Below are 8,819 nucleotides of genomic sequence, written 5' to 3'. Positions count from 1 at the left end.
ATAGAAAATGCATGAGGAGTCCTTCCTTGTGGTGCAGGCAGCGGTGGACCTTGCACTCTTGTCAGGCTGCTGGGGGGGAAAAGAGGGTGAGGCTTCAGCTAACGACTTATAGATAAAGTCCAGGGAAATGGCACAAGTGCATCATTGTGCTGCACCTTGCTAGCGGTGCATTCATTATAAGGAGGTCAGAGTGGTTGGCCATGCATCCAAATGATCAGAATCAGGTGTCATAGTCACTCCAAGACAAATTTCTCCTCTTGGACAATAAAGCTACTTATTATTATTATTATTATTATTATTATTATTATTATTATTATTATTATTATTATTATCTAAGCCAGTGGCTCTCAACCTTTTTTCAGTGATGTACCCCCTGTGAACATTTTTTTTAATTCAAGTACCACCTAATCAGAGCAAAGCATTTTTTGGTTGAAAAAAAGAGATAAAGAAGTAAAATAACAGCACTATGTCATCAGTTTCTGATTTATTAATTGTATAACAGTGCAAAATATTGTTAATTTGTAGTGGTCTTTCTTGAACTATTTGGAAAAAAAGATATAAAAATAACTAAAAACTTGTTGAAAAATAAATAAATAAATAAATGATAAATGGGTTGTACTTGTATAGCGCTTTTCTACCTTCAAAGTACTCAAAGCGCTTTGACACTACTTCCACATTTACCCATTCACACACACATTCACACACTGATGGCGGGAGCTGCCATGCAAGGCGCTAACCAGCACCCATCAGGAGCAAGGGTGAAGTGTCTTGCTCAGGACACAACGGACATGACGAGGTTGGTACTAGGTGGGGATTGAACCAGGGACCCTCGGGTCGCGCACGGCCACTCTTCCACTGCGCCACGCCGTCCCTAAAAAAATAAACAAGTGATTCAATTATAAATATGTCCACAAAAAATCTAGCTGTCAACACTGAATATTGCATTGTTGCATTGTAATGAATGGAATAGCCTACTTGATTTGATGTTCAGTTTATGAACTCACATTCATATTTTGTTGAAGTATTATTCAATAAATATATTTATAAAGGATTTTTTAATTGTTGCTATTTTTAGAATATAAAAAAAAAAATCTCACGTACCCCTTGGCATACCTTCAAGTACCCCCAGGGGTACGCGTACCCCCATTTGAGAACCACTGATCTAAGCCATGCATCACCAACATGACTGTGCACCAGTGCACAAAGCAAGGTCCATAAAGACATGATTGACAGAGTCTGGTGTGGATGAACTTGACTGGCCTGCACAGAGTCCTGACCAATAATATGCTATGTACAAACACTTATACTTCCATTATTGTTTATGTCCCACATTTAGTTTTGTAACAAACATCGATCAACGTAGTAACCCTAACTCAGTGGTTCTTAACCTTGTTGGAAGTACCGAACCCCACCAGTTTCATATGCGCATTCACCGAACCCTTCTTTAGTGAAAAATAAAATGTTTTTTTTTCTTCAAATTCAAGACAAAGTTATATGTTTTTGGTAACACTTTAGTATGGGGAACATATTCTATACAACAAAGACTTAATTTAGAGTTATTTGGTTAGGGTTCGGGTCAGGGTTAGAGGGTTAGGGTTATAATAAGGCCATGCCGAATAAGGCATTAATAAGTACTTAATAATGACTAGTTAAGAGCCAATATGTTACTAATTTGCATGTTAATAAGCAACTAATTAATGGTGAATATGTTCCCCATACTAAAGTGTTACCATGTTTTTTTTTACTGGTGCACAAAATGAACCGTGCATGAACATCACCTTGTTCAAACAACAAAACCAACACAGTGCATAAACTCACAACAAATTACACACCTGCAAATCAGTCAAATGTTGCCGTATCCATAATTTAAGTTAAAGTACCAATGATTGTCACACACACACTAGGTGTGGTGAAATTTGTCCTCTGCTTTTGACCCATCCCCTTGGTCACCCCCTGGGAGGTGAGGGGAGCAGTGGGCAGCAGCGGTGCCGCGCCCGGGAATAATTTTTGGTGATTTAACCCCCAATTCCAACCCTTGATGCTGAGTGCAAAGCAGGGAGGTAATAGGTCCCATTTTTATAGTCTTTGGTATGACATAGGAAGAAGTTTGTATTTACACGATGAGTCGGGTGTGTTTTGACCTCCGCCGCACCCCTGAGGCCGACTCACCGAACCCCTAGGGTTCGATCGAACCCAGGTTAAGAACCACTACCCTAACTATACTATGGTGTTGATTCAAGAGTGATATATATTTTTCTAAGACAGTGTTTTTCAACCACTGTGCCGTGGCACACTAGTGTACCATGGGAGATTATGTAATTCCACCTAATTGGGTTAAAACATTTTTTTGCAAACCAGTAATTATAGTCCGCAAATGTGCCGTTGTTGAGTGTCTGTGCTGTCTAGAGATCGACAGAGTAACCGCGTAGTACTTTTCCATATCGGTAGGTAGCAGCAGGTAGGTAATTGCTTTGCACAAACCCCGTTTCCATATGAATTGGGAAATTGTGTTAGATGTAAATATAAACGGAATACAATGATTTGCAAATCCTTTTCAACCCATATTCAATTGAATGCACTACAAAGACAAGATATTTGATGTTCAAACTCATAAACTTTTTTTTTTTTTTGCAAATAATAATTAACCTAGAATTTCATGGCTGCAACACATGCCAAAGTAGTTGGGAAAGGGCATGTTCACCACTGTGTTACATCACCTTTTCTTTTAACAACACTCAATAGACGATTGGGAACTGAGGAAACTAATTGTTGAAGCTCTGAAAGTGGAATTCTTTCCCATTCTTGTTTATATGTTTGTCTATTTGCTCACGCAGTTGTGGACAAAGGGGAAGCACAGCGAGAGAGCAAGTACGGATGCTTACTACGGAGAGTGAACTACGTTCCGGCACTGGATCTTTGGGTCCGCTGGTCTTTATTCTGTCTGCCCTCATCAGACCCAGGTGCGCCGATTGTTGATTGTCTGCAGCCGTGTAGGCGCATGGCTGCGATGCGGGAAGAGCAAGCAGGGGCGTGTCTCGGCGCGCTTCTAGCGGAGGTGCCGGCTGCGCTTGCAGCAGATGACATCAGGGATTGTGCATGCGTCGTGACAGTTTTGCTGTAAACGGGACGGCGTGGCGCTGTGGAAGAATGGCCGTGCGCGACCCGAGGGTCCCAGGTTCAATCCCCACCTAGTACCAACCTCGTCATGTCCGTTGTGTCCTGAGCAAGACACTTCACCCTTGCTCCTGATGGGTGCTGGTTAGCGCCTTGCATGGCAGCTCCCTCCATCAGTGTGTGAATGTGTGTGTGAATGGGTAAATGTGGAAGTAGTGTCAAAGCGCTTTGAGTACCTTGAAGGTAGAAAAGCGCTATACAAGTACAACCCATTTATCATTATTTATTTATTAAACCCATAGTGAACACGTACAAAACAAATACTAAGAAGCTAAATATTTAAAAATTCACAAGTGGCAGTTGGTTGTATCAGCTCCGTGTTCTTTTAATGTATTTTATGTTCTTCAATATTTCTCCTTTTTCATGTTTTTCACCTTATTTTTTGTGGACCTTTTGTATCTGCAATGCAACCACAACATTTCGCCATTTTGGGGTAAATGAAGTTAATCTATCCATGAAAAAAACACACACACATTCTGAGCAGTGAGCACTGATCTTGATTCCGTATATTATGTGGTTGCAGTGCAGATACGAAAAGTCTACAAATATAATGTAAAAACACGTGAAAAAAAGAGGGAAACATCAAAAATTACAAAGGACGTGTCACATAAAATACATTAATAGAGCACTGAGGTAATGCAACCAGCTGCTACTTCAACAGTGCCAAAGTAAAGTACAACAAAAAACCAAAAACATGAACAATAAATGATAGATATTGTGCACATACATTTTCACCATTGGATTGCAAGTGCAATTACAATCCAATTTAACACAATTTCAACACACATACACTAGGTTGGACTCTGCTCACACCATCACACCATCGTCTGCTGCGGTAGTGGTGGTGTGGTGGTGGGGCAGGGGGAGGCACGGTCTGAGACAGGATTCCATTTTTTTATACATGAAAGACATTAGGAAGAATGGAGCTCTGAATAGCATGATACAACACAGCAAACTGTAACTTTGAGGTTTAAGAAGACAATGCTATGAGCTTGAGGCTCCGAGGCAGCATCTTTAACAATCACATTTCTAGAATTTCTTTATTTTTAGCGTTCTTTAATACAAACCCCGTTTCCATATGAGTTGGGAAATTGTGTTAGATGTAAATATAAACGGAATACAATGATTTGCAAATCCTTTTTAACCCATATTCAATTGAATGCACTACAAAGACAAGATATTTGATGTTCAAACTCATAAAATTATTATTTTTTTTGCAAATAATAATGAACTTAGAATTTCATGGCTGCAATACGTGCCAAAGTAGTTGGGAAAGGGCATGTTCACCACTGTGTTACATCACCTTTTCTTTTAACAACCCTCAATAAACGATTGGGAACTGAGGAAACTAAATGTTGAAGCTTTGAAAGTGGAATTCTTTCCCATTCTTGTTTTATGTAGAGCTTCAGTCGTTCAATAGTCTGGGGTCTCCGCTGTTGTATTTTACGCTTCATAATGTGCCTGTATGTACCTTTCAGCATTAATGGTGCCTTCACAGATGTGTAAGTTACCCATGCCTTGGGCACTAATGCACCCCCATACCATCACAGATGCTGGCTTTTGAACTTTGCGTCGATAACAGTCTGGATGGTTCGCTTCCCCTTTGGTTCGGATGACACGATGTCGAATATTTCCAAAAACAATTTGACATGTGGACTCGTCAGACCACAGAACACTTTTCCACTTTGCATGAGTCCATCTTAGATGATCTTGGGCCCAGAGAAGCTGGCGGTGTTTCTGAATGTTGTTGATAAATGGCTTTCGCTTTGCAGAGTAAAGCTTTTACTTGCACTTACAGATGTAGCGACAAACTGTATTTAGTGACAGTGGTTTTCTGAAGTGTTCCTGAGCCCATGTGGTGATATCCTTTAGAGATTGATGCCGGTTTTTGATACAATGCCGTCTGAGGGATCGAAGGTCACGGTCATTCAATGTTGGTTTCCAGCCATGCCGCATATGTGGAGTGATTTCTCCAGATTCTCCGAACCTTTTGATGATATTATGGACCGTAGATGTTGAAATCCCTAAATTTCTTGCAATTGCACTTTGAGAAACAATGTTCTTAAACTGTTTGACTATTTGCTCACGCAGTTGTGGACAAATGGGTGTACCTCGCCCCATCCTTTCTTGTGAAAGACTGAGCATTTTTTGGGAAGCTGTTTTTTTACCCAATCATGGCACCCACCTGTTCCCAATTAGCCTGCACACCTGTGGGATGTTCCAAATAAGTGTTTGATGAGCATTCCTCAACTTTATCAGTATTTATTGCCACCTTTCCCAACTTCTTTGTCACGTGTTGCTGGCATCAAATTCTAAAGTTAATGATTATTTGCAAAAAACAAAAAGTTTATCAGTTTGAACATCAAATATGTTGTCTTTGTAGCATATTCATCTGAATATGGGCTGAAAATGATTTGCAAATCATTGTATTCCGTTTATATTTACATCTAACACAATTTCCCAACTCATATGGAAACGGGGTTTGTATTTGACCAATGGGAAACAGCCCTTCAATGACAAAATAACGTATTCTGTCACAATCAGATTAACGCACATTGAACCTTGAGCTGCCAGAACGTTGCTCCCAGCAGATACGAGCAGGCTTTTGTCATCTTGCTGTAGTTCAAAGGTCAATCACAACAATATGCATGAGCCGTGACTGTGACAGGGCCGCTATTCTCACATCGAAGTGGCCCGTGCATGAGGAGGTGCCGTGTGGTACACTGCGTTATGTTATCTTATGTATTATGGAGGAGTGGCGTGCAGAGGGGGCCCGAGCTTCAGCTTCCGCAGCAAAGTGAAAGCAAAACTAGCAGCCTCCACACATTCAGATTGTGGTGTGTGGTGACAGAGCGGCCTATAATTTGAAGGAGCTGAGCTGAAGACAGAGCCCATCTGTGCCAACAGCGGTCAGCGTGAGGCAACCGAGGAGCTTTAATGAAACAAGCGCCATATGGTCCTCTCAATGTGACGGCCATTCGACATACTTGTGACGCCAGTTTGTTTAAGGATGTGGATAAGCATCACAAGTCACTTTAAAACATATTGTACGAGCTAACAGGCATACGGCGCTTGACTACACTCAAAGTTCGATATAACGCGGTCATTGGGCTCCATAAAATACAAATTGCGTTATATAGAAATCTTTTTTTTTTCTTTTTTTGACAAAGCTAAGCACTATCGTATAGCTCGGTTGGTAGAGCGGCCGTGCCAGCAACTTGAGGGTTCCAGGTTCGATCCCCGCTTCCGCCATCCTAGTCACTGCTGTTGTGTCCTTGGGCAAGACACTTTACCCACCTGCTCCGAGTGCCACCCACACTGGTTTAAATGTAACTTAGATATTGGGTTTCACTATGTAAAGCGCTTTGAGTCACTAGAGAAAAGCGCTATATAAATATAATTCACTTCACTTCATCTTTCTATATTGTGTGCTAAGCTAGCCCCGGTCCAAAGCCCCCCCCCCCTTCGTAGCATGAGATGCTGTGGACACTAGGGGTGTGGAAAAAAATCGATTCGAATCCGAATCGCGATTCTCACGTTGTGCGATTCAGAATGGATTCTCATTTTTAAAAATCGATTTTTATTTATTTGTTTATTAAAATTTTTTTATTTTTTATTTTATTTTATTTATTTTTATTAATCAATCCAACGAAACAATACACAGCAATACCATAACAATGCAATCTAATTCCAAAACCAAACCCGACCCAGCAAACTGCAATAAACAGAGCAATTGAGAGGAGACACAAACACGACACAGAACAAACCAAAAGTAGTGAAACAAAAATTAATATTATCAACAACAGTATCAATATTAGTTACAATTACAACATAGCAGTGATTCAAAATCCCTCATTGACATTATCATTAGACATTTATGAATAATAAACATAAAAGAACAATAGTGTCACAGTGGCTTACATAAGCTTGACAACACACTGTGTCCAATATTTTCACAAAGATACAATAAGTCATATTTTTGGTTCATTTAATAGTTAAAACAAATTTACATTATTGCAATCAGTTGATAAAACATTGTCCTTTACAATTATAAACGCTTTTTACAAAAATCTACTACTCTGCCTGCATGTCAGCAGACTGGGGTAGATCCTGCTGAAATCCTATGTATTGAATGAATAGAGAATCGTTTTGAATCGGGAAAAATAATTTTTTTAATCAAGAATCGTGTTGAATTGAAAAAAAAAATCGATTTTGAATCGAATCGTGACCCCAAGAATCGATATTGAATCGAATCGTGGGACAACCCAAAGATTCACAGCCCTAGTGGACACGCTAACTTGCTCTGTTTGTAGCAGCCCTAAATGGCCTACAAGCTACGTTGAGCCGGCTAAGACGCATAACAGGTTTAGCTCGTTGACTAGTCCTACACCCCAGTCTACCGGCTACCACACCGCGATACAAAAGGGTGAAAAATCGTGGTCCATGGCACGATCGCATTATATTGAATATCGATTTTTATGTCGAACTTTGAGCGTATGAGTAAAATGCTCCTTTTTTGCTATAGAAATGTCAAAATTACGGTATGTATGGCTGAGAGAAACGCTATGGGCCTGCTTTACTAAAGGTTTTCTACAGTACAAGGGGAATTCATATGGCCCCGTTTGTCGAGGTTTACCTGACACATGAAACGTGATAAATTGGGGGTTTGCACTATCCACTTAAGCCACCAGATGGCAGTAGAGTGTTGACTATCTTAAAATGTGTTTAGTGGCAATTCCAACTTTGACCACAGCGTCAGTTGCTAAGTAGAGGGGCGCTTACCATCATTTTCAGCAGACTGCATTGCAAAAAGATTTACCCTCCCTCTTCTTCTCCCAGAAGATCCACACAAGAATGGGACTATATGAATCCCTCTTGCGTCTCTTAGATGAGCAAAAATAGCGAACGCAATCCATTTAGTGTGTCTGTCTTCATGTGTATGCAGAATATATGCAAACAAAAGCAAATACAATCATTTTGTGCCCACAATGTGATTTATCAAGGCTAAAACTGTTCTGCGGATGAGGTTTTGAGTCTATATTTAGCATGCTTGAAATGTGTGTGCAAATTTGCACCGCTACGCACAAATAGCGGTGAGAAAGGAGGAGATTGCACTGCAAAGACAGACCGTGGACAAAAATTTTTTCATCCTATGTGTCCATCAACACATTTGGACTGTCCTAAATAAAAACTAACAGACAAATTATCTATTCAGGAATATTATTTTTTTTATTTCATACATGCTGGATGACTTAATGGGATGAATAAAACAAATAGAATTGATTGGTTTTGGTGTATACAGGCATTTTTTTTAATGGTGGTAATATTTTTCATATGGGAGATATTTTGTTAGAATATATCTTCTATATGAAAAACTATTGCAATATCCTTTTTCTTGCATCTGCAGAACACCTCCCACAATGCACCCTCAGCATGCTAAAAGTAGGTTCTGTTGACTTGATCGAACTTCACTATAGTCTAGAAATGGTGGTTCTAATTGTATTTGTGTGCTGCATGTCAACAACGCCACATGTCGGACCATATATGCCATAAATGTTACATCACGGCAATAGCCAGTATAATTAATTAAAGTAAGATTGTCTGCACCACGTTTTCACTTGTTATAAAATGTGCACGCATTATTA

Source organism: Nerophis lumbriciformis, linkage group LG01 (genome assembly GCF_033978685.3).
Source record: "Nerophis lumbriciformis linkage group LG01, RoL_Nlum_v2.1, whole genome shotgun sequence".
Lineage (NCBI taxonomy): Eukaryota > Metazoa > Chordata > Actinopteri > Syngnathiformes > Syngnathidae > Nerophis > Nerophis lumbriciformis.
The sequence above is the reverse complement of the archived record's forward strand: the minus strand, read 5'-3'. Positions refer to the sequence as shown.